Below are 27,247 nucleotides of genomic sequence, written 5' to 3'. Positions count from 1 at the left end.
ATTGGTTTGTATGTTAGTAGTATTTATGTAAGATAAAAATAAAATGAATTATATATCAAAATTATGAAATCTAATTTAGTACAAAGAAAAAAATAATTACAGTAGTGTACTGATTAGCTTCGTTTTTACAGTAATGCACTGTATTACGGTAATGTAATGAAATACGGTAATGTACTGTAAATCCTAATTACAGTAACTTACTGGCAACAGTGTTGCCAGTAAGTTACTGTAAAAAACCCTTGAAAAGTCTAACAGTGTGATAGCTTTTAGCAATGAGCATTGAAAGGAACTTAGCTTCGCGAAGACTTTCAGAGATGAATGGAGAGTTAATCACATCGAGTCCTATGTCAATAATGTAGCGATGTGAGCAGAAATGCAGACTAAGGTCACTTCCAAATCAGGCAGCGTGTGATCAATAGGGCGAATCTAGTATTCAAGTTCACAAACTTGAATGAATCTGAGGTGAAATCCTTTTGGGGAACGAATTCCTCTCGCTAAATTCCCGATTGCACGATTCCTTGTGAGATGATGCGGTTTGCCTGCCGAATTTCGCCATTTAATTGGCTCCTGAGAAACGCAATAACTGCTGATAATACTGAAGGAGCTTATATATGTATACAGTGATAGGCGTTGTATTCCTATAGGCAGACTTGTATCAGCTGAGAGTCCGCTGATGCGAATTGTCTAACGTGACCAGGCAGAACTGCTTAATTTCCGTCACAAAATATATGTAATAAAAGCCGACCAATCGGGTTGTGAACATATCCCTATGCCTTTAGGTTCGGTATCTTTAGGTTCAGTGTTAAAATGCCAATGTTAACGCTAAGTGGTCCAGGACTAACTTTTTCTCTTTTTTTTTTTTGCACCCTGAAGGTGCTTTCACACTAGCACTTTTGGTGCACACCTGGGTTCGATAGATGTCAGAGTTCGGTTCGGATGGATGATGTGAACACTGTTTTCCGAACGAGGGTGCGCACACGCAAACTGTACCCGGAGTCCGCCTGTAGTCTTACGGTTCACGTGAACTTCGGTACTGTTTGCTGTTGAAATTACCCTGATTCTAGCCATGAACTACCTGTATAGATAGGAAAGGGCCATTTGGCCAACATGTGAAGCTTCCAACCACGTGAACAAATCTGACATCCATTATTTATATCTGTGTTAACTTCCTACTAAATTCATAAAAAACTAAAATGTAATATATAAAGATAGATGCCATGATGGCCTTACACAGCTCCCTGCAATACTTCAACCGGGGAACTGAATCCAGTGCTTCTTTGGTGTGTCTCGCAACTAGTAAAAATGCTCCATGTCAGGGTCCTGATCAACCTGTCAAGTTGTGTTATTTTGTGATAATGACCAGCAGAATGTAAATTTTTCCTTTCTTGTCAAAATTAGTGATTAGTATTTTTCATAAAATACATTGAACAAGCTAAATATTGCATTGAGAGAGAAAAAAAAGAACAAGTTACATTGGTGTATTTAATAAATAATGTAGCTAAGATACCAGTAAATAAAATAAAAGGTTTACAAACATTATAATCACTTTAAACATGTATTTTAGTTTGCCTCACTCCACAAATCCTTTAACAATTAAACGCACACCTTGGGTCTTTAGTGACCGGGGACGTCATTCACTACCCTCCTCCTCATCAATTTTTTTAAAGTTAGACATCAACCTTCTTAGTATTCCTTAATCAATTCATTATAATCAATATAATAAGAAAAAAAATGATTAAATAATGCCAGTTTCCCTTTTCATTTTTTGTAAAAATTATACAGGGTTGCTAACGACCCGAGGTGTGTAACAATGTGAGTATATTTTTTTCAGCACAACAATAATTCAATCTTTGATGAGCGAATAAGTGCAATTCACCTTTATTCTACAAGGTGGAAATGTCCGATGCACAATGATGAAGTGACGTTTCACTCATAGTTACTGCAGGTAGAAAACAAAAGAATAGGAAGTATCATCAGCAAAACTTGAAATGGCTCAGCAATTTACTGCAGAGCAAGTACTGAACACAATCAAATATTATATTTAATATAAGTATAATATGATTTTGAAGATGTTGAAAATTATAGTTTTGAGAATATGTTTGAGATTGCGAATATGAGCCAGATGCTGAATGTACTGGGAAATTAGTACAGATATAAAATAATTTCAGATGAGATATATATATATATATATATATATATATATATATAACACATCTGGAAAATATGGTAGTTCTTCCTCAGAACACTCCTTGTACAAACATGTTCCTGTTTCCCCTAGCAGACCCTGCACCCTGATTCCTGAGAAACTGTGTTAGATTGGAATTGGCCTTTTCTGACAGTGCTTCTCAATTTTGTGTGTAATTTTCTTTAAGGTAATTTTTTATTATACAAAGAAAAATAGATTAAAGGCAGAAAGAGAAAAAGGTATTCAGCAAAACAGTAAGGTAGTAGCAAATGAAAATGAGAAGCAGAAATGTGAGGATTCCACTGGATGATTGTTGTCAGTCCCATCACACACCACCACAAGCATCTGCTGGAATTCCATCACAACAGAAGTCCTCAAAGCCAGAGGTACGAAAATCACAGGGTGTGCATGAGAGCCCAGAGGAAAAGCTTAATCTCTTTTCCTGCCTCTCTTTCTCGGGTTTGCAGTTCTGAGAAGTTACGGCTACACGTGCTGGCCAGGCTTACCATCACTGTTTCCATTCACATGCTATATGAGAGCCGGCCACTGAATATTTACAAGGATGGGGAAAGAGAAATGACAGGAAAACCGGAAAATACTTACCTTCTTTTAAAGAGTGGCAGAGGCAGGGAGGGAATGGATGTGAGTTCCTTTAACTAGTTTCAGAGACACTGATGTAGTTATCAGCCAGCCTTCAGAAACCATTAGAAACTGCAGTGACAGTTTTCAGGAGTGCACAGAAGAGCTGTCACTATGGGCTATGTTGAGGTAAAAACTGTAAAGTCACTGCATACTCAAAGACACACAAATGAATACACCATTACGGTCAAATAGTCTGCGAAGATGATCGCAGATTGACTGATTGTCAGTCTCGTCATAAGCACATAAGGAGAATCAATCACACGGATATGATACAGACAAACCATTAAACTTTATCATGGATGGAAACTATACTGTAACGTCTATTCTATCACACAGCATCCAAGACTGAGCCTAGAAAACATTCTCACTCACTTAGGATTTAGTGGGATTTTATAAAACCGTGATATATTGAACATATCAGAAACTCTCAGGTAGTTCTCTTAAAAATTACAATTCAAAAGGTAAAAGTATTGCAACATGAAAAGATTACTCATTCAGCTGGAATAGGGAAACATGTGCCATAGTCCAGGTTGCCGAAGTAAATTACATTAAATTAATTAACAAAAGAACTCAACATAATAAGGCTAGAGTTGTGTTGAATTTATCTAACACTGAAAAATGTCCATGAGCACTCGGCACCATCGATCTGAACCACTTGCTTGCCAAGGTATGTTACTGTTGCCTTCCAGACTGGTATTTGCCAGGTTTTAAGATAAGCCAGGAATTTTCAAAGTGTTCTTCTCATTCCTGTGTGTTCAGTCCAGTTAACTTAAATATACCTCACAATATGCATTTCCATAGAAAACCCAGGAAGTTAAGAAATTCCCATAGACCTTAACATGGTACTACCAGCTGATTCTTTGACCTCCTTCTTAACTGCCACTCATGGCTAGCAAAATATTTCATTATATTTATCGAATTAATTTATGTTATTGACCATGAAGGAGGAATATTTCTCAGAATGCTCTAATTTACTCTATGCTATATTTGACATTGTAGCATTAGCACATTTTCATCCATTTATCCATCTATTTTCCAGACTTCTTGACCTATGCGTCCCTGGTCGATGATGGTCAGTATTAGAATATTTTTGGGTTACACTATTTAGAGGGTGTACTTTAGACATTCAACTAACTATAAATAACTTTGCAACTACATGTCTATTAAAGAGTGTCATTAGAGTATTAGTAGACTGTAGCGGACTGTTAGGGTTAGCAATAAGTGTTTGGGTTTGTAGAATACGTTGACGTGTAGTTGCAAAGTTACTTAGTAGAAAGTCTGTTGGACCATCAAAATAAAGTGTTAGCAGGTATTAAGCAGACAGTCTACAAATACTCTAAGGAGAGTTAGTTGACATGTAGTTGCAAAGTTACTTATAGTAGTAGAATGTCTGTTGGGGTACCATCAAAATAAAGTGTTAGCAGATATTCAGCAGACAGTCTACTAATACTCTAATGAGTTGCAAAGTTACTTATAGTTAGTAGAATGTTTAAAGTGGACCACTAAAATAAAGTGTTACCAAACTTTTATGTCAATTAACCCTAGGCATAATTGACTACATAATGACAATTCTCTGTTCTGTAACTATGTTGAATTCATTCAACAGCAATGACCGATCATGAAAAAATAACGCGGGACTTGAATGTTTTTATCTAAATGTTTCAGAGTGAATGATGTCTACAGTACAGAGGAAGGGCCCAAAATAGAGCCCAATGTAATGTGTTAATATGAAGGATTTTTCCATATCAATTTTTCAGTGTTTTACTCATTGTATTGTGTTTTGTTATAGGGTTAAAGGAAATTTCTGTAAACTTGACGTATAATTTCCTAGAAGAAAATTACCAGTACATTTAATTATGTGCACTATACACACACAGAGATTTTGGGTTGATACCTTCTGATTAGTCTGATTAGTCATACAGTAGGTGGACAGTAACTTTACGCAGTGACTGTCTTATAGGCAGAACTTGAGTCTTGAGACACAATTTTTAAATCTTGACATACTGTTTTGAATGCTTTGCTCATGCTGAATAAAACAATGAGATGACCAAAGTCCATCATCCATCTGATGCAATTACTAACAATTAAAGATCTAATGCAGAAAGAACTGTGAGCATAGTGAAAATGCACAATACCTGCACATGCAGTTTATTTGGGCAAATATACGTTTTTCCTTTGACAGTGCTTGTCAGATCTTTATTTTCAACACCTCCATAAACAAACGTCATTCAAAGAATTACAGTTTTGCTTCAGACTGACGCAAACACAGATTGGTTATTCTAGACTATGTTTGACTCCATTATGTCAAGCTCTAAATATGACTGAAAATAAATTCAACACCATAAGTAGTCATATGACTATATTCCAAATCTTCTGAAGTCATATGATATTGTTGTTTTTATTCACTGATAACATTTCCTTTTTAGTTAACTTAAGAACTGCAATCACATAATCGAATCTTTGCTTTGTGAATTAATCAATCTGATTCATGAACCAGATAAACCAGTTCATTAAAATGAACACTGACTTAACACAAAATATTTGACCCTGCTGCACAGAAGAAAGTCTTACAGGATTGGAACAACATACGTGTTTGTAAATGATGACAGAATTATAATTTTTGGGTGACCCTATAAGATTCCTAGCTATATCTAAGCTGTTCAATCAGCGCACTCTTTCTCAAAGGATTTTTTTACCCCGCTAGCAAACTCAACAAATGTTTGGTTTGCACACCTCCTGAGCTTTCTGGATTTTTTCCTTTAAGCTTCTGGAACTAACTCATAACTCATGCTGTGCACCCGGCCTTCACATATTCACACAGCTTTGTTACCTTTGGGCTCTAACCCTTTTAACTCAAGTTACGCCGGTCTCTCGTATTTTATTTTTTTACATAAATTCTTGCACCCTGAACTTCTGTTTTTTCACTCACAAATCAAGAGTCTTTAAGTGAACTGAAGCTAGAGAAACATATGGATGATCCGAAGAGAAGATTCAGAAACTCTTTGGAATATTAGGCCAGTCCAGCATCTGCAGAGCAAGATCAGGGTCAAATGTCATGGAGTTGTGATAGGTGGACAGCCCTGCCAATTTTCTCACCTTAGTGTTTTTGAAGTGTTTCACATGTCAGAGTAAACAGACCTAGATCTGGCAGAATCTCTGCAGCAAGGAAACACAATTACAAGAAAAGAAAAATACCAGTCAACGCCAAAGATAGGTGAAACAGGTGAAATCCATCATAAAATGGTGGGGGAAAAAAGTGAAACAACTGTGAATATGCTCAGAGCAGACCGATTTTCCAGACATGAAGAGCTGTTAGAAGTAGAGTGGCCTTCAAGAGGCCTACATCTACACTAAAGAACTGCAGAACCAAGAATGCATTAGCAGAAAGCACTACTGGCACAATGAGGGATGGTGGTGACAGCGTCATACTTTGGGAATCTTCTCTGTGACAGGAACTGGGAAACTCACAAAGTAGGATGAAGCTAAGTGCAGAAAAATCCCCCCTAAAACAGTGTGCAGAATTCCACAAGAGCACTGGAAGATGATTAATTTTCCAACTGGACAGTGACCGATGATACTTTAAAAACTTAACGTTAGTGACCTGGAACGGTCCAGTTTACGTACAGATCACTCAAATGAAGCATATGTGGAATGATTTTTCACAACAACAACAACAACAACAACAACAACTAGATGGAGCAGATTTATTTACAGTGAGGAATTCTGATAAAGGCAGATCCAGAGACGATCCAGAACATTGTCCAGGTATGATAAATGCTATCACATACTTACTCTGCTGTTTTAACATGTACACAATTCAAATTAATGGCTTATCAGAATTAATATAGTTTCCTTTCTAGTTCAAATGTGAAGCATGTCATTTCTGCACCACTTGTATTATGTCAATATTATTCTAATGTCCTGAGATTAGAATGTGCCCCCTTGATATATCAACCAATATTTGGCATTCTTAAATTATCGGCATTGGTCGACACGTTTTTCTGGTTGGCTGTTAAAGGAGTAGTTCACTTTAAAATTAAAATTACCCCATGATTTTAATAAAGTTCAATAAAGGCCTTCTGAAGCAAAACAATGAGTTTTAGGCCGCTGTCGGTAGCCTAAAAGAGGCCTAGAAATAGGGTTTCGTTCCGACAAACGGGGCACTAATTTTTCTTTTGCTCAATATGTTCAACGTTAATAAAAGGTATCCAAGCAAAAAGTTCTCCACGCATTATCCTGCAGTTAATGAGAAATTGTAATTTATTGGCGCACTATATTAACTGCGTATTGAGACATGTAAAACTGTTGAGCTAGATTTTCAACCAATCAGCATCGAAAATGTAAGTAGGTCACAGCCGAAATCAAGCCAATATCACTACGCACATGTAAACATGGAGGAGGACGTAAGCAGCGCATCTTCATCTGATAGCGGCGATCAAGCTCGATTAACACCCGTAAAGTGTATTCTTCATGTCGGAAAAGATGGTGGGAAAGGTCCGCAGCCCTTTACTGAAGTCCGATGGGAAAAAATCAAGCATAGGAATGTCTCAAAACGTCGGACACTACGGAGCTAACGCTAGCTATTGCTAATAAACATGTTGCCCTCCTGGACAAACCGGTCTCTGATGTCCCAACAACTACGGGTTTCACCCGGCCTGCTATCGGCGTTTTATAGACGCTTGACTTGTGTGTATGTGTGATGGGTAGGTTTAGGGGTCGGGTTAGTGTGTGAGTGTGTGTGTGTGTGTGTGAGAGAGAGAGAGGTGGGTAGGTAAATAAATCAATCAAAATTAAATCTTGTTTACAATAATCATTTCTGTGAATATGTACATGTAGTGCAGTTACTGCTCGTGTATGCAAATTAACAATTCACCATTAAATGTGTTATTTTTAAAAGTGTTTTTTTTTGTATACTTTTTATAACGAGTTTAACTTGGAGTGAGATTTGGGGGGGGGGGGTTGCAAAAAAAACTTGCATCACAATAAGTGTATTGTGATTGTCAAAACATTTTAGTAACTAAACTGAATTGTATTAGGTTTAGTGACAACATGTTACAATGTTTATATGGTACAATTTCTGGTAAGCTAGGTTTTTTTTTATTATTTTTTTTAACAAATTTCTTGAAACAAATTTCACGATTTCAATTCAATTCTTGTGATTTGATTTAATATTGACTCATTTGAATAAATATTAGGTACACAAGATAGGCGTTAATTTTTCTCAAGAAAAAATAAATAAAATACATAGGCTACTTACAGACAGCCCTATCAGCTGGTAGTATTATTTAAGGTAAAAAATAACTCAGATTAAATATAATGCATTTTTTATTATAATAACAACTTTATTTAATGATATAAGTACAAATATAATAAATATGTAATATAGTACACATATTTAGCAAAATACTTTTTCTAGCCAACTAACGTGCCTATATTATGGTCATTAAATGGCTTTCCTGAGGTAAATGTTATGTGACATAATTGTTCTCCAGCTGTTTTATTGACCCCTTTGTTTGATTGATTGATCGATATTATGTATGAAGAATATACATTTCGGTAAGCTGTACTGTTTCTTTCAACATTGTTCATTCGTGTTTATTTACTATTAGCTAGTAGAGATGATCGGGTCACGTGCCGCTAGGGATCAATTACAAACACCAAAACGGTATTTATTGTTTGAATTTCGTAATAAAATTGACAGAATATGAGAGCTGAGATTTTTTTCATATCATAACTAACCTGCTCTGTCTAGTCTGTTGGTCTCCATGTCCTCTTTGCTTCGCGATTTTTCTGTGCGTGAGAAAATGGATGTGTGGCGTGAGAGCGTGTGAAAAGTGTCAATTGCGTGAGTCTCACGGTGAATGCGTGAGAGTTGGCAGCTCTGTTATTATATTTTACTTAATTCTATTTGTTATTCAGATTTTACCTCAAATATTACCTTTGAATTGGAACATGAGAAGTAATTGGGATGTTAATGCTACAGTAGAAGTTTTCTTGATAATCTTATCATGTTTACTGTCCCTAGATCTCCATGTCCTGCTCTGTCCCTCTGTCCCCTATCATGTTTACTGTCCCTAGATCTTCCTGCTCAGCTCAGCTACCGTTCGGACGCTCTTGCTTACTGCTCCGCGCTTTGCTCTATCGCTTTTATATTTTATCTTCTATATTTTTATATTTTAGCTCCTTTTATCACCTAATTTTAACTTCAGCAAATCAGCACAGTGCTCAAACGACAAAGTTTGGATTACCACAAAAACGCAGAATTCTTCTACCCGACCAGCTTACATTCCGGGGAAAGGAAAACACAACTGCCTACAAGGATAAGAGAGAAAATGCCTCTTCTGGAATCTACTTGCTGCACTAACTGCCACAGACTTTTACAAAGGATTGCAGTTCTTGAAACAAAGTTATTTACGGGACCACCAAACCAGACGGAACACACAACAGAGCTTCGTCATGGACACCCTCAGCATATAGCCGGTGAGTCCCATGAAACTAGTGCTCCTCGACAGGTAGAGAAACAAGCCGATCGACTTACAAATCGATGGCACAAACAGGGAGCGAGACCCAAAGGCACTCGAGACATCAGATTGTCACGAGCCCCACATATTGCCGCAGTAGCATCCTCTACCCCAGATACAGCTCTGACAAGGATGGCAAACACTGGTCTCCCACCAACACCTATACATCTTGAGAACAGATTTGAAGTACTAATGAATGTAAATGAGGAATCCCCAAACGTGATGAATGTGATCGAACACAGACTGTATCAGCCAGTAGCTAACACTGATGCTAACTGGCGCTCAAGGTCGAGCAGACAGCGGCACTCAGCTCAGAGCACAGCCGAGCCCAGGACTCTGATAGTGGGGGACTCCATAATCAGAAACATTAGCAGCAGGGATACAACTACATGCTGCCTTCCAAAAGCAACAACTTCTGATATAAACAGGGAACTTCAGAACATTCTGATGAAACATAAGACTGCAAATCGACTCATAATTCATGTGGGGAAGAATGATATTCATAAAGAGCAGTCAGAACTCCTTAAGAAGGATTTCAATGAACTTTTTGAAACACTTAAAAGACTGAAAGTTCAAACATTCATCAGTGGACCACTACCAGCAAGAGGAACAAACAGGTTTTCTCGGCTGCTTGGGATTAATACATGGCTGCAAAAAACCTGCAATATAAAAGGAGTAAACTTCATTGACAACTTCAATCTTTTCTGGAGTCAGAGACAACTATTTCATCGGGATGGCCATCACCCAAACAAACTTGGTTCAAGAGTGTTAAAGGACAATATCGACTTCTCCCTCAATCATCCTTCTGCAGTGTGTGTCAATCTGAACGACACACACACACCTGGAAACAGTATGAATGAACACGGGACTTCACTTCAGCAACAAAATGGACATGCGGTTGACATATCACACAAGGACAATGATAACACCACTGAGCCACAACAACCTCTGCTCACGGACACAATCTCAGCTGAGCCATGCCCACAGAGCTCACCACAGACAGACATATTAGAACTGCTCCAAGATTCAGCACCCAAGGACGACTTCCTGGAAAACAGCCAGGGAAGCCAGGACAGCATATCACAGCCTCCTATAACACCTGAGCAACAGCCCCTTTCACCAGATACTTTCTCACTCTCGCCAGCAACTCCACTCCTGTGCTTCTCACAGAAAATGGAAGAACTAGTGCATGCTGGAACCAGACTATCCCACTCTTTTGCTGCAAGCCCCCAGATACCAACCAAAAATCGTCAGGCACCTCAAACACCGAAGCCTGCGCGCCGAGCTCGCCCGCCCCCTCCTCCTGTGAGAGCTCTTCGGCCTCTTCGGCCAAAACGCCAGGGCCCACACCCTCCTCCATCTGCTCGAGGTGAACCAAAAACAACTGATACCAGCTCTCAGTGATGCATGTCGGGTCCCCGCTTTGATAACAGTAACTTTCTCAAATGTTTACAGAACAAGCGGGAACCCAGTGTGCCTGTATCTTTCTCTATTGCTGTTCTATTACAAGATAAAAAGTCTAAGGCCTTCAATAGCCGTACAGCAAACCCAACTAATCTGGTGCCTATTACATGTCAAACTAAGATTGCTGTGGGGACAAAAAGTAAGACTGTTAAGTTAGCACTTTTAAACATTCGCTCACTTAAAAATAAATCACTTCTAGTCAACGACTTAATAACCACAAACAACCTGGACTTTATGTTTCTAAATGAAACCTGGCTAGAAGACAGCTGCAGTGCAACAATCCTCAATGAAACAGCCCCTCCTAACTTTACTTTTATGAGTGTCTGCAGAGCTGTTAAGAGAGGTGGGGGTCTAGCTGCTCTTTTTAAAGATATCTATCAATGTAAGCAAATATCATTTGGGAATTACCCGTCTTTCGAATATCTGGGTACTGTGTTAAAAGGTGCTCCTCGCATTTTACTTATCATTATTTACAGGCCTCCAAAATATTCTCCAGCCTTTGCTGAGGACTTTACAGAACTGTTATCAACAATTACCTCAGAGTTTGACTGTTTTGCCATTGCTGGAGATTTTAACATTCACATAGATAATGCAGAAAACAATATGGCAAAAGAAATCAAAACTGTTTTAAAAACTTTTGATCTGACTCAGCATGTACATGGACCCACACACAATCATGGACACACTCTAGATTTACTTATCAGTAAGGGTCTAAACATTTCATCGATTTTTATTAAGGATGTAGCACTGTCTGATCATTTCTGTATTTTCTTTGATATATTGATCTCTCCTGCCACTGAAGCTAGATCTGTGTCTGTCAAGAAGAGATGCTTAAATGAGAACACTAGTGTACTATTTATGAAGGCTATATCCTTAACACCAAGCATATCTGCTGACTCTGTTGATTTTCTCCTTGATTCTTTTAACTCAAAAGTTAAAAATATAATTGATGATATTGCTCCTGTTAAAGTCAGGAAGAAGAGTGGCAGACAAAAAGCACCTTGGAGAAACTCAACAGCAGTGCAACATATGAAAAGACAATGCAGAAAAGCAGAGCGCATGTGGCGGAAGACAAAACTTGTAGTCCATTATAACATCTACAAAGACAGCCTGCATGCTTTCAATATGGAACTAGGCAAAGCTAGACAGACTTTCTTCTCAAATATTATAAACAGCAATTTAAACAACACACGCACTCTTTTTGCTACTGTAGAGAGACTGACAAACCCCCCAAGCCAGATTCCTAGTGAAATGCTCTCAAACAGCAAGTGCAGTGAGTTTGCTTCTTTCTTCTCTGAGAAAATCAATAATATCAGAAAGGTGATCAGCACATCCTTGAGTTGCACTGGGGTCAGACAGATCAGACCACCTGAGAATGTAGTTACTATGTCTGACTTCAAAGAAATTGATGGCAACATTTTGGAAGAAACCGTACAACACCTTAAAACATCAACATGCGCCCTTGACACAATTCCCACATCTTTTTTCAAAAGTGTGCTAAACAGTTTAGAAGCAGATCTTCTAGAAGTGGTAAATGCCTCACTTCAAACTCCCTGAAAACTGCAGTTGTCAAGCCCCTCCTGAAAAAGAGCAATCTGGATAAGACCATATTAAGCAACTATAGACCGATCTCAAATCTTCCTTTCATAGGCAAGATCATTGAAAAAGTTATCTTCAATCAGCTGAACAAATTCTTAAGCTCGAATGGATACTTTGATAATTTTCAATCTGGTTTCCGACCGCATCACAGCACAGAGACAGCGCTCATAAAGATAATAAACGATATTCGCTTAAATACTGATTCAGGAAAATTATCAGTGCTGGTACTACTCGACCTCAGTGCTGCATTTGACACTGTCGATCATAACATACTTCTTGACAGGCTGGAAAACTGGGTGGGGCTTTCTGGGATAGTCCTAAAATGGTTCAGGTCATACTTAGATGGGAGAGGTTATTATGTGAGTATAGGAGACCATAAGTCTGAGTGGACATCCATGACATGCGGAGTCCCTCAAGGCTCAATTCTTGCGCCACTCCTGTTCAACCTGTATATGCTCCCAATGAGCCAAATAATGAGAAATAACCAAATTGCTTACCACAGCTATGCAGACGACACACAGCTGTTCTTAGCCCTATCGCCTAATGATTACAGCCCCATTGACTCCCTGTGCCGATGCATTGACGAAGTCAACAGTTGGATGTGTCAAAACTTTCTTCAATTAAACAAAGACCAAACTGAAGTTATTGCGTTTGGAAACAAAGATGAAGTTCTCAAAGTGAACGCATACCTTCACTCTAGGGGTCAAACAACTAAACATCAAGTCAGGAATCTTGGTGTGACACTAGAGTCAGACCTTAGTTTCAGTAGTCATGTCAAAGCAATAACTAAATCAGCATACTATCATCTGAAAAATATTGCAAGAATTAGATGCTTTGTTTCCAGACAAGACTTAGAGAAACTTGTGCATGCTTTCATCACCAGCAGGGTGGATTATTGTAATGGACTCCTCACTGGCCTTCCCAAAAAGACCATAAGACAGTTGCAGCTCATACAGAACGCTGCCGCCAGGATTCTGAGCAGAACCAGAAAATATGAACATATCACACCAGTCCTCAGGTCTTTACACTGGCTCCCAGTTAGATTTAGGATTGATTTTAAAGTATTATTACTGGTATATAAATCATTCAATGGCCTAGGACCTCAATACATTGCAGATATGCTCACTGAATATAAACCCAACAGATCACTCAGATCATTAGGATCATATCAGCTAGAAATACCAAGGGTTCATTCTAAACATGGTGAGTCTGCTTTTAGCTATTATGCCAGCCACAGCTGGAACCAGCCTCCAGAAGAGATCAGAGGTGCTCCTACAGTGGTCACATTCAAATCCAGACTCAAAACACTTCTGTTTAGCTGTGCATTTACTGAATGAGCACTGTGCCGCTGTTCGTCCGACTGTTTGTACTGTACTGTATTTTACTCTATTTTTCTAAACTGTTTTAATTATTCTTATTTCTTTTAATTATTTTAATTTCTCCTATGTCAGCAGGGCATTTAGCCCGAAACTGTAAATGCCCACTCAGAAGGTGATAATGTGAAAGTGATTAATGTGGGTTTGAAAGTAGAACAGTATTTAAATGACGATATTAAAGTTTTCGTCTGAGAAAGAATGTGAACGCAGTGCTAAAGTGCTAAAGAAAGTGAAAAGAACGTGTGAGTAAATGAGGGAGAAAAGAAAGTTAAAGGAAAGTTGATAGATGGAAGTCGTAAGAAGATTGAAGGTTAAAAGAAGGTTGAAAGATTTAAGTCTTAAGGGAATCCTTTGAAAGAAAGATCTATAATAAATATTCTTTTTTATTTTTTAAAAGTACTGTATTTTATTTTATTTTTCTAAACTGTTTTAATTATTCTCATTTCTTTTCATTATTTTAATTTCTTCTATGTAAAGCACTTTGAATTGCCATTGTGTATGAAATGTGCTATATAAATAAACTTGCCTTGCCTTGCCTAGATAGCAACTTCAGGTATCACACATTTCAAACTGGTTTATTTTGTACTTCAAGTGGTAATTCGGCATTTTTGGGTTTATATGATAAACAGGTTTGAAAGTGCAAAATTCCCTATGTTTTCCTTTTTTTTAAATGGGCATGTCACGGAGCAAACCCGTGATCATGAATGGACTGTATGTAGGTACACCATATCAAACACACAAACATGTGCGGCATTAACGCAGTCTAGTTACTGACACTGATATCCTGGGTATTCAAACTGCAGTGTTGTGAATGTGCAATGTTTGTGCAATACTTGAATGTATTGTGTATAATGTGTTTTAGATATTTGAGAGTACAACGTGTTTGGGTATCATTACCCTCTAACATTGTTCATTCATCTTTATAGAGAACCACAACACAAATATGTTTGATTTGAAAACTTTATTAAAAATTGTGTAACACATTATTACATATCTAACTTACCTGCTTGGAAAACGCCTGTGACCAAACCTGTATTAGTTTAAGGGCAGAGTATTTAAACATGGTGGACATGCTGCCTGATTGGGAGAAACCATGTTGGGTAACTGGGGGGGGGGGGGAGTTTTTCCAAATGTTCCTGTAAAGCAAGGTTTATTGTTAATTCATTGTTTTGCATCATAGTTGCATGTTCTTGTTACTGTGTAATGTAATTATGGATGTTGTTTAATATGCATTAGGTGGTTGAAAGTACATATGTTAGAAAGTAAACTTACCTGTAGAATGGGACATTTCCGGGTGTGGCCTAGCCCTAGACTATAAATGGCTGCCAGAAAGCATGGTGCAGGAGGGTCAGGTTGGTTGTGTGAAGTGGAAGCAAATTCATAGAACCTTGTTCCAGAAAGTTTATTAACCAAACGATACAACTGCTGTTGTGGCTACCTTCCCACAAAAACGTGTAAATATTTATGTTATTTTTTTTATAATATTTTTTATTTATTTTTTTTATTTTTTTTTTTGTCATTGGATTTGCACTGTCTGCACAATAAATTCACCTTAATTGGGATTTCCTGTCGCACTTGGTCTTATTATGCCTCTGATCGCAAGGGCGATCGCTAACAGGGCACCTTTAGCTAGCCTGGTAATACCAGACTCTGCTACTTCACTTTGCTTCGTATACAGAGTCTGGAATAGCATAATAGAGAAGTGTTTTCTCTCTCGCGGGGGGGCGCTTGTCTGAAGTTTAAAATCATTGGTTACCCGTAAGCCAATCACATAACGTTTGGTTATGGCGTGTGTTATGCGCATGCTCAGCCGCATCTAACTTCCACTGTAAACGCATGTATGATGCAAAAACTAAACCATCGAGCGAAATACCGGAGTGAACATGGCTGTGAATGACTTTTGGTGATTATGTGAAGTAAATCTACGCATCCACGGTACAATCAGCGTCTACGTCACGGCTCTCAGCCCGCCCTCTGTTCGTTGATTGGCCCGGCTGTTTTCAGGCCGGTGGAAAACTGAAAGATAGGCTGCTATCTCAGACTGACTACAGGAGCGAAATGAAATTAGCGGAAGTAGGAAGTCTGACGTAGTCAGGCTAAGCTTTAGCATCATTTTTATCAAAAACTGCAAGGTTGTGTGTGGAGAACTTTTTCCTAAGGAATCTCTATATATTTCTGATGTTAAAAAAGTAGGTAGTGCCCCACTTGGTGGGACGAAACCCTATTTCTAGGCCTCTTTTAGGCTACCGACAGCGGCCTATCTCTCTCTCTCACACACACACGCACACATACACTAACCCGACCCCTAAACCTACCCATCACACACATACACACAAGTCAAGCGTCTATAAAACGCCGATAGCAGGCCGGGTGAAACCCGTAGTTGTTGGGACATCAGAGACCGGTTTGTCCAGGAGGAAAACATGTTTATTAGCAATAGCTAACGTTAGCTCCATAGTGTCCGACGTTTTGAGCCATTCCTATGCTTGATTTTTTCCCATCGGACTTCAGTAAAGGGCTGCGGACCTTTCCCACCATCTTTTCCGACATGAAGAATACACTTTACGGGTGTTAATCGAGCTTGATCGCCGCTATCAGATGAAGATGCGCTGCTTACGTCCTCCTCCATGTTTACATGTGCGTAGTGATATTGGCTTGATTTCGGCTGTGACCTACTTACATTTTCGATGCTGATTGGTTGAAAATCTAGCTCAACAGTTTTACATGTCTCAATACGTAGTTAATATAGTGCGCCAATAAATGACAATTTCTCATTAACTGCAGGATAATGCGTGGAGAACTTTTTGCTTGGATACCTTTTATTAACGTTGAACATATTGAGCAAAAGAAAAAGTAGTGCCCCGTTTGTCGGAACGAAACTGAATGATACAGCTCACGTACAGCGGCCTATTTGTGTAAGAAAATTAATCATAATTTTTACAAAGTAAAATTCTAGCTTCCGGCCAAACTAACATACTTGCGCCTAAAGTGCAACTTACGCAACTTATGACGTTCTGACACTGTCACATAAGAAACATGTTTTACCACTCTATTTAATACTATGGTTTTATGTATAATAGTGTTAATGGGTTTACATGTTTTTAGTCCATTTTATTTCTCTTACCATTTTAAGTGTGTGTATGTCTTTAAGCAATGCATGGTTGGCCTTTCATGTCACATGACAGGAAGCAGGAAATACACAAGCGGCAACATTCTAATCTGAAAAATGAAGCCTACCCGGAAGTGCGAAAAACTGCAATACATCGAAAATCCGCTAGGGGGAGGTCCCAAAAGGGAGCAAATGTCCATAGACCCCCATGTTAAAATGTCCGATTTCACAGCATAAATTCATGTTTTTACAGGTTGGTCCCATGGACTTTTATTGTATTTTTCGATAGGTTCCGAGTGCCTGACAACTGTGAGGGGGGTGAATTTTTTTCTAACTCGTTAGTTTAGATCGTATTTAGATATAAAATGTATGACAAATAAGGGCGTCGTTAACTTTGATTGACAGCTTGATTGACAGCTGATAACGAGCATAGGCTGCGCCGAGGAGAATGACAACATAAGAAGCGCCATTTTTTTAATATACAGTTGAAATATAATACTACTGTTTTTGTATCATGAAATGTAGTTTTAAGAGTTTTTCAGGCGAGAATTAGTTGTTTAAAGCTCAAATCTGTGGTTTATTTATAAAGATTTATGAAAATTGTATCCAGTTGAGATCCAGACGATCACCGGGCGATCGGCGCTCATGTACCCCGCCTGGTACAGCCTTTCCTCGGCTAGTCGTTCTGACGTTTGCCGCTGACTCTGGCGTCTCTGTAGTGGTTAAACATGAGATATAATTCGTCTTGTGTATATCTAACGGGCGATTTTTGGTCTCGTGAATCTATCATTTGTTCCCTGGCCAATCGTTTTGGCTGAGGGCTAAGTGAAGTTTCATAACTTTATAAGCTATTTAACTTTACCATTGTATGGTTAGACTAGAGCGCTGACTTTGTATGTTTGACTGAATTGTTTGCTTTATTTGTATAGCTTCTTGTACCTTTCACTTATACTTTCATTATGGCCAATAATATATTGATAAAAATGAAATTTAACAAAAAGAGACTGGGTTGAGTTTTGTCATTTTAAATTTTAATACAACGAAGATGATCTGTAATGTTGTTTACTGCAACATCTGTTGTTTAGTACAAATGCACATATTGCCTGGACCATATTAAAATGTTTAATATTTTTATATTATATTTAAACGAAAAGAGGCAGGGTTGTGTTTTATATTTCGTTTTGTTATAAATAGGCTAACGTTATGCAGTGAATATAATCAATAACGTTACGCGTTGCCTGAACCACATTTGTGCGGCTATAATGTTTAAGATTTCTTTAAATTAAAACGAAAAGAGGCAGTGTGGTGTTTTATAACAAATTTTGTTTTATTGTTGCCTAAAATATACATACAGAGATAACCGGAGTAGCAGAGCGAGCTGAGTGACGCAGAATAACTGGACTCGCGTCCTCGGGAGTCATTCTCCCGAGTCGGACTTGGCAATTAAGTCCGAACTTTGCGTACTTGCTATCGAGAAACGCCTAATGTCGGCGCTTGGCTTCTTGTGACAAACACGCAGGGAAGCAAGAACAAGATCTACAGCACGGAGGAGCTGGATGGCATATTTTCGGCCTTTTCAATAGCAGCCGCAACAGGAAGCCATTAAACCGAGGCAAAAAAAAGTTGCTGCGTCAATCGCGGGTTTTTTTTAATGCATTAAACATCTCAAATGAATTGCAAAGATTAACGCGTTAATTCCCCCAGCCCTAATTTATATATATATATATATAAACATATGTCTGTATTAAAATAAAAAAATGATTGATAAACGTATTTGGAATGGAATTACATAACAAGTACTTTGGGTGTCTTGTTCATTATATTTATTTTCATATAAAAGCAACAGAACTTAAATTACATCCAGTTTATTAGCAACACTGTACACAAGCGTGAATCCCGCGATATCCGCCTGATCTCACAGGTGTCAGATCCACTGCGAGAAAAGAGATCTGTCTGTCTTGCCTGCACTTTTTTCACTCCCCTCACTGTAGCCGCCTAATTTCGACTACATTTCAGGCAAGGCGCATCTCAAACAAGCCTATTTACTTGAGGGAGCATGTGAAACCCGAGGGAGCGGTTCTTATGGAAGGCCAAAAGGGCCAAAATGTGTGAAACTGTCGTGTAAACACGTAATGTTGGAGCTATTTCCTTGTTTTGTAATTAAGTTAATAATTAAATTACTTTATTTAGTTTCACCTTAAATAATTTGCATGATTATTTTATTGATGTAGATACAGAATGTTAATGTTATTATTTTAGTTAATTTGAGTATCTTTTTGGGGACTTTTATTTTGATAGTACTGAGCACCTGTTTGTATTGGTGGTAACACTTAGGACAGGCAGGCACTGGGAAAGGTTGTTGGTTTTTTACCAGGGAAAGAGAGGCTGCAGACGCCATTTGTTTGTATGCTTGCTCAAATGGAAATAAACCGCATGAACGATATGCTTGCCTGGACATTGGACTTATTGTGCCCTGCGTAAGATGCAATCTTTAGGTGCCTCAGTGGCCGTTTGATTTTGAGTTTGTTTATTTTATTTTGATTTCTTGATTGATTTAAGTTGAGGACAAATCACCACTACACGTAATTATGAGTTAACACGCAATTTACACATTAACACGCTATTTAAATTGTGTGTTAACACGTAAATTGCGTGTTAACGCGTAAATTGCGTGTTAACGCGTAATCACACGTTTCACACGTTTTGGCCCTTTTGGCCTTCCATAGGTTCTAGCAGACCAATCACAGCGCTTACGTCCGGGTAGAATTGACGTGTTGTTACATTTTTGGAGAGGTGCATGTCAGGGTACGCCGAAGGGTACGCCTGCTACACACAGCCTACGACGTAGCTACGGCGTGAGTTCCGACGCAGAAGTATAAATCTCCCACGGCCCTCAGCCTCGTCCTGCTTGCCACATACCCCCAGTTGGCAGGAGTCCCCCGTTCCCTGCTCCTCCCCATCATGGCGGATGGCAACAGGCTCTGGCCCACGGTGAACGGCGGTTGACTCCTCCGCTCCCTCACGGACGGCAGCCGCCAACACCCAGGCGGCCGGCAGTTCGCCCCCCCGGTAACTCCAGCGGACCCGCACCGCTTCGAGACTCTGCTCACCATGCTCGATGGCACTGTGGAGTGTGTGCTTGGTTCACTTTATTTACACATCTGCACAACATTTAGAACATTTATGTGGACAGATTACAGAATTTTACAGAATTTCACAGATTGGGCCCTATCTTGCACCCAGCGCAATTGACTTTGTACACCGACGCATGTATCATTCCTATTTTGCACCCGCGCAAAGCGGACTTTTCCCTCCACAGAAGCACGTCGGTTAACTAAGAAATACACTTGCGCTCCCGGGGGCGGTTCAGCGCAAAGAGGAGGCGTGTTCCGGCGCAAACGTTCCTTCATGCTATTTTGCAGGTTTAGAAAACAATTGCGCCACTAACCAGGAAAAAATAGTTTAAAGTCAGTGGCGCGTTGCGCATGTTATTCATATGCTATTTTAAGGGCGCATGCTTGGCCATAATCAATGTAGCGTGTGCACAACGCGCACTTTGATTCTCTCATCTACACAGAAGCAGCAGTTTTCATTTTTGCAAATCATACATTATTACGATAGATAGATAGATAGATAGATAGATAGATAGATAGATAGATAGATAGATAGACAACAATTTATTATAAAAGCATACATCTAGCTTACACATTTACCCAAATTATCATACGCCTGTTTAACCGAAGTTAATTTGGTTGGGTTTCTCCATCCCCAATGTCCCTGACGAGAACGTCGGTCTCCTCGGCTGTGAACCGCTCCTGGCGTGCGTCTGGCAAATCCGCCGTTATAATAGGAATCCGCTTTAGAACAAGCGGCCTGCTCTTAAAGGGAATGTGAGATGTCGCTCTGATTGGTTTATTTCACGTTACGCCCAAACCACACCTATGAATAATGAAGCTACTTCAGACCAACCCCTTTTAGATTTGCGCCGGGCGCAAGAGGCATTTATCCCGCCGGGAAAATAGCAACAGCGCCCGAGACCCGCCCACGGAGGTGTTACATGCGCTTTGCGCTTGACACTTGCGTTTCAGATCGTTAAAATAGGGCCCATATTCTGCTAAAATAAAAGCTTGAGGATTTGAACGTTTGAAAGGAAAGAATTTAAGACTATAAAATAAAAATATTGGTAACTTGTAGTGTAAAATAAAGTTATTTTTATAATTATTAATATTCATTTTTAAATGACATATATACATTTTTTATATAACAAAATAGTTGCAATATATGTTTTTGGCCAAGTTGTGCAGCCCTGTATATACATAATAATAATAATAATAATAATAAATCTAAATAAAACAATATTTACAGAATTTTTTATATATACATTTTATCCGTTTACCTGCATGTCACCTGACCATTAGCCAACATCAGAGAACTGTGAATTTGCAGATGTACTGTAAAAATATTGAAATATTACCTTAAAATCTCAATTGGTACCTAAAGTATTTGTACTTCTAAGGGGTTCAGCTGATTTAAAAAAAAAAATAGTTTTTATATATATATGTCCTATATTTGCTTCAGATTTCATATTGAGCAACCACCACTACTACTACTTTGTCACATAGATGGTAGTTAGAAAGTAACATTTTCCATCTAATGAGTCACACACTGAAAGACTGAAGTATTTCAGAGGAGAGCCACATTTACATGAATTTCCCACACTAATCGCAATTTCATAAATTCCCTGATTTTTCAATGTTTTATGACCGTGGGAACCCTAAATACCAAAGAGGTTGTGACACACACTTTCACACAGTTTTGTGTCTCTCCTTTCACTGCAGCCACAGACAGCCAGACAGGAAGGGCAGTTCACACACTGTCCAGCCCAAGAGAGACATAGTGTACCACATCTCCAAACACACCCCAGATACATGTGACCGCCCGCTGAAGTTTCACTCTCCCAAAATCCACCTAATTTAGAACCCTAATGATTCCTATGTGATGTGAGAGCAACTTACGACTGACATGGTAAACACACTGCCTCCATTTCATCTTCTCAGACACGCGGGTACTCAAAGACACTTTATCTCACTTCAAAAGCGTACATTGTTTTTGATCGTTTTTTTTTTTGGAACGCTCTCCTCTAACGTGCTCCGGCAAGACCGGAGTAACATGAGCCTTGGCGAGGAGCGTATAGTAAATTGTGTTGAAAAGCTGTGACCCGGAGCTCCGTCGCCCAGACAAAGGTGCCTCTCATGTGCCCCAGACGTGGGATATCCCTCTCATCTCATACCAGCCAGTCACGCGAGCGCAACCCCCCGCCTGGCTGCTCTCCAAAACCATATATTTTTTTCTAAAGAGCTCATAAATGCTAAAAAGTCTCCTCTTCCGTGGTCCCTTATCTGATCTAACAAACAGGAGAGTGAGCCATAGAACAGCATGTGGAGTGGAGAGAGAGGGTTGAGATCTTGTCCTTAAAGATGACAACAGCCACACGTTACAAGCTCACTGCAGAGAATAATCGTATAGACCAGACAAAACTTCTCAGACATTCCACGACCCAACAAATGCAGATTGAACCAGTTCCACCTTCAAAAACAAGCGGCGACCAACTCCAACAGATATGGACTGGGGTAACACACTGATCCGACAATTGTGTCTGTTGGCGTTTCATAACCGATTTGTAACAAAAAATGAAAACAAGTCTTTGTTCAATTGTAAACAAGATTTATTCAAATGTATGTATGTACAGATCTAAGAGACTCAAGAGAAAGCATTTAAGCTTTCTATATGTGACAACAAAACATATCTAATATCTTTTTTCATTCATGATTCATTCACTTATGAAATGGAAGTTGTACTAGTGATGTCCCCATTGTGATGTACAGTATATGGGAGGGGAAGTTATTTAGATTAAAGATTACAGGGGTACATGAATTTTAAAATGTGAATGGATAAATCATTTATAAAAAATATTGCAATATTCTTAAAAAAAATGGTATGCTATTTGTCACGCTGTTAACGCAGATAATACAAACAATGAGTCTTTACGAAAATATTAGAATGCATAGAAGAATCTCAGGAGTAATCTCAACGCTATCCACACATAACTCAAAGATGATGACCAACAAAGAACTGAACAAAACAGGGAGTATAATACACGGGAGAAAACAAGCGAACTAAACCAGACATAGGTGTAACTAATTAGTAACCGAGGAAACTAATTAACTCTTTCTCCAAACACAGCAGTTATGATCATTTTCAAAAAAAAATCTCCTGAAATCACATTATGAAATAAATGTTTTTCTCCAAAACACATTGGCCACAATTATTGGCACCCCTAGAAATTTTTTTACGAGTGAAGTATATTCCCATTAATATTTACCTTTATTTAGCACACCAGTGTGACTAGGAACACAAAATTGTCTAGCTATGACTTCTTGTTTCACAGGAGTTTAAATATGAGGAAACACAAAGGCCAAATTCCCTTAATCATCCATCACAATGAGTAAAACCAAAGAATATAGTTCTGATGTGCAGCAAAAGATTGTTGAGCATCACAAAATCACACAAAAAAAGATGCTGTAAGAAAATAGCTAAATAATTGAAAATCCCCATGTTGACCATCAGGGCAATAATTAAGAAGTTATAATCAACTAAAGATGTTACGAATCTGCCAGGAAGAGGATGTGTGTTTATATTGTCTTAATGCAAGGTGAGGAGGAAAGATTGAGTGGCCAAAGACTCTTCAAGGATCACAGATGGAGAATTACAGAGATAAGTCTTGGGGTCAGAAAGCCCATAAACAAAAACTAAACAACCCCTACATCACCACATGTTGTTTAGGAGGGTTTCAAGAAAAATCTTGTCCAAAAACAAACTCCTGTATATTCAGTTATCAGACACGACTGGATCTTCAAAAGGGACCGGATTCTGTGGTCAGATGAAACTTAAAAAAAATAGCTTTTTGGCAGCAAAGCCACCAGATGGGTTTGGTGCAAACAGGGATAACAAATGCCCCATACCCACGTTAAATATTTTTAAATATACAGCTGGATCTTTAATGTTGTGGGCATATTTTTTTGCTGGAGGTCCTGGACTTCTTGTTCAGATGGTATCATGGATTCTAGCAAATACCAACAGATAAAAAATCAAAACCTGACGGCCTCTGCTAGAAATCTTATAATGGGCCGTGGTTGGATCTTCCATCAGGACAACGATCCAAAACAAACATCAAAATCGAAATGTGTTTCGGAGCACAAAATGAAGCTTCTGCCATGACCGTCCCAGTTCCCTGATCTGATGAGTGGAGTGAACTGAAGAGAAGAAACACCATCATGGATCTGGGAATCTGAAGGATCTGGAGAGATTCTGTATGGAGGAATGGTCTCTGATCTTTTGTCAGGTGTTCTCCAAACTCATCAGGCATTATAGGAGAAGACTCGGAGCTGTTATCTTGGCAAAAGGAGATTGCAAAAAGTATTTAATAAAAGGGTGCCAATATATTTGGACACCGTGTTTTGGAGAAAAACATTTATTTCAAAATGTGATTTTCCCCGCACTTTTAATTCTTTTAGCCTACTTCAAAATTAGATTTTTGCAAAATTTTTGAATGAAAGATCTAAAGAATAAACAATGCAGATTTGTTTTTACAGCCATTTTTGATCATATTTACCAGGGGTGCCATTAATTCTGACCACAACTGTAATTGTGAAAATGTGTTTACAATGTTTCATTGCTCACTAAGGTGATTACCACGAAGGCATTCACTGGCTTTGTTCAGAAAAGATATAGGCCTACGCTGAACGGCTGTTTATATAAAACAGAGTGCATCATTACATGTGTTTAATTCATAGAGGAACTAATAAAAAACAGTTTTTATCCAATTTTGTGTAGTTTATATTATATTAAATTCAATAGTCAAAAAAAGGTGTTAAAAACACATGTAAGCTTTTGGCTTATTTGTAACTGAAAATGTAAGGTCAGGTTGAATGCATCATAATCAGTATTCTGTCAGATATAGAAGGTCATTAATGTATTCAACTATTAAAATGCACCGAGAATCAATTCTGAAAAAAAAAAAAGACTATGCTATAGCCTACTTGAAAACACTTTTCCAAATGCAGTGCATATCAAATCTGTGAGTACACTGGAAAAACATGAAAATGTCTCAAATTAGTTCCAGAAGAAGGTAATAAAACATTTTAATAATTTCAGAAACTAGCCTACTTTCAACTGGCAGAAATGAATATTGTTGTAGTTGGCTGTTTTATTTATAAAATCCAATGATTTCATGTTGTAACATAATATGGGACATCATTGCTGATATGAGATAAGCATACAGAGAGGTTACTAAGCATTGCAAAAATCGCCTGGATTAAACTTGGATTGCTTGGCATTCGTGTCTTATGAACCAAGTAAAATTGGATTTGGAAGGTACTATCGCCATCTAGTGGTCATGCACGGGGGTGAAGTAAAAGACCAGACAGTGGGGAATTGTGAGTCTATTTCAAGCAAAGAGAGAAAACCCCTGGAAATTAAATGTTACTTGTTATTTTTGTAATTATTATGTCTACAGAATTCGGAAATATTTTTTAACGGCTGTTGAAAATGTAAGACTCCAGATGCTGCAGTTACGCTACACCAGCAGAGGGCAAAACAGAGCCATTCTAACCAGCCGAACCTTACTTTGGACACAACAGAACACACAAATGCGCTCAACTTGACTTTGACTACTGATGAAACAGAAGTAGTATCGGTCCAGATTTGTACTAACTTGGCACTTTTTGATTTGACTGACAGAAGTTAATATTTTTATTGGAAAAATGTTTAAAAAACAAACACACATTTTTTTTTTTTTAAACAACCAAATTTATTTTCAAGATGACAACTAGACCGATTATTAAACGTGCAGCTCTGAGGTCATGTGACAACAATGTAGCATATTACTGTTTGAAGCAATTATTGTTGCATACAGCATCATGTAAAAATGGTATAGGCAGTTAAACTTTAGGTAGTATATCCTTGTGAAAAAGTGCGTGCTTAATTGTATTGACTGTAGCCTATATGTAGGCCTATACTTGAAGTGCACTTAAAATCTTAAAAGTATATATAGGCCTATATATATACACACACACATACTGTAGGCTATATATTTGCAGATAATATAATCAAAATTAAAGATAGCTTAAGCGTACTTAAATTGTTTACTTTTATGACTGTCTGAAGTAAACTGTAATGTCAAATTTAAAGTTTTACTTTCAACAATTTTTATTAATAAGCTTGCTGTGATTTAAAAAAAAGTACACTTATTAAAGTATATGTAAAGTAGGTCTACGTATTGTAATTTTAACTGTAGTGTGTTAATATTGCATTTTGAAGTTAATATTTTATTACTAAATTGTAACATCATTACAAATGTGTAATTACAGCTATTTTTAAATACATGAGTTTCAATAAAAATAACATTAAAGTGTACTATTGAACTGACAAACATTTTTGATAAACTAAAATATACTTTAATCATATTTCAAAGACAAAATTATGAAATTATAAAAATGCAGTCCGTAAGTCAAGAAAACGCACTCTAAAGTACAGCTAATTGTATTTACATATACATGTAAACTATAATACATTTTTATTTAATTGCAATTAACATGTAATTAAGTGTTCCAAAACATGACATACTTAAAGGAACCGTATGTAAGAAATGTATTTCAATTAATCATAAAATGGCCCTGATATGTCACTAGACATTAAGAAATCATGTTCATTTCAAATACGTATATCACTGACAACAGTAGTCCGGCCAGGATATTGTCATTTAAAAGTGAAGTTGATGTTGTCATGTGTTTTGGCCTGATGCTCCACCCTCCACCTATCTACCAATCACGAAGTCAGTAGTGTTTCGGCATCCGGGTTGCCAGCTCTGCTCTAGTTACCACAGCTGCAGCTACAAACATGTTGGATAAAAAAATGCCAGCCTATCTGGCAACCTCGAGTCAGGGGGGAGGGGGAGGGGATACACCGCTCTACAGTAATTTGAAAGTGATTGCAGTACCAGTTTTGGCCACAATCTTACATACGGTTCCTTTAAGTCTTAAGTATATCATTTCCGTAATAAATACTCTTAAAAAAGTATGCTAAAATGCAGTAAGCTAGTATTCCAGTCCAGACATAAACCTAAAACACTTTTGAATCCATAAATCCAAAAATAAAATCAGAATTACAATTATTTCCTCTCACATGGTAATAAAATAACAAGCTTCACAGTTCACACATATTCTGTCACTTAGAATCACACTAGAAAATGAACGTCCTGTGCAAACACTTAATTGTGCACTAAACATGATGT

At 38.1% G+C, this 27,247-nt stretch overlaps 1 long non-coding RNA gene across 1 annotated transcript in view; it reads left to right on the top strand.

Annotated features, from left to right (window-relative positions):
• LOC309511603 overlaps positions 1-8,776 on the top strand; it is a 223,794-nt gene extending 215,018 nt beyond the window's left edge. The window contains exon 3 of the long non-coding RNA XR_014210714.1: positions 7,767-8,776. This is a non-coding gene — a long non-coding RNA (uncharacterized lncRNA). The remainder of the gene's footprint in view (positions 1-7,766) is intronic.
• The last annotated feature ends 18,471 nt before the right edge of the window (positions 8,777-27,247 follow it).

The sequence above is a fragment of the Leuciscus leuciscus genome (genome assembly GCF_965113295.1).
Source record: "Leuciscus leuciscus genome assembly, chromosome: 12".
In the NCBI taxonomy this organism is placed as follows: domain Eukaryota; kingdom Metazoa; phylum Chordata; class Actinopteri; order Cypriniformes; family Leuciscidae; genus Leuciscus; species Leuciscus leuciscus.
This window is presented reverse-complemented; position numbering and strand designations above follow the sequence as displayed.